At 39.8% G+C, this 658-nt stretch overlaps 2 protein-coding genes across 3 annotated transcripts in view; one reads left to right on the forward strand and one right to left on the reverse strand.

The window, feature by feature from the left end:
* The window catches only part of LOC131885716 (N-acetylgalactosamine-6-sulfatase-like), a 42,728-nt gene that overhangs the window by 36,368 nt on the left and 5,702 nt on the right, over positions 1-658 (reverse strand). The window lies entirely within an intron of this gene.
* The window catches only part of LOC131885723 (uncharacterized), a gene marked incomplete in the record, with an annotated part of 1,402 nt that overhangs the window by 571 nt on the left and 173 nt on the right, over positions 1-658 (forward strand).

The following is a 658-nucleotide window of genomic DNA, read 5'->3' on the forward strand; positions in this document are numbered from 1 at the left end:
AGTCCTCTAACTCAAATTACTAGAGGAGTGGGTAAAATAATCGACGCTTTTTATTATCGGGTTGATAGGATATACAAAGATAAGCTGTTCTTATGACAACTTGGCTTCATTTCAGACCTTGGAAGTTGTTTCTAGACAGATAGAACCCCTTCGTTGGTGAAGGTGGGCACTCAATTGGCAACTTTGTTTCTTCGTCACTTCTTATTTCAGCTTTAGGGCTAATCAACTCTCACTTCTTGAAACTGTTGAACCAGCACGGTGCCATCAAAACGTATGCCATTGCATGGACTCCATGACCACTGTCGAAAGCGTGCCTTTAAACTGAACTTGCCCCATTCCACCATTCTCAAGATTCTCCACTAAGACCTGAACTTCAACAGCGTCAGTTTACCAGCTTTGGCATAAGTCTTGATGGCCTTGAGTTGGTGCGACGTGGCAAGAAATAAAAATCTTACCAGGCGTCCACAGTGCTTAAAATGTTGTCAAGTAATTTTCAACTATGCTCTCAAACCTTTTAAAGCTGTTTTTTGAAATCAGTAAATCAAGAACAACAAGTTTTGTTTTATGAAAGAAGCCGGCTGCCGAAAAAAGAAAAACATAAAATGTTACGTAAACCTTACATAACGGCGGATCTGACAAAAGTATGCAACATGAAAAT

The sequence above is a fragment of the Tigriopus californicus genome, chromosome 8, assembly GCF_007210705.1.
Source record: "Tigriopus californicus strain San Diego chromosome 8, Tcal_SD_v2.1, whole genome shotgun sequence".
NCBI classification, from domain to species: domain Eukaryota; kingdom Metazoa; phylum Arthropoda; class Copepoda; order Harpacticoida; family Harpacticidae; genus Tigriopus; species Tigriopus californicus.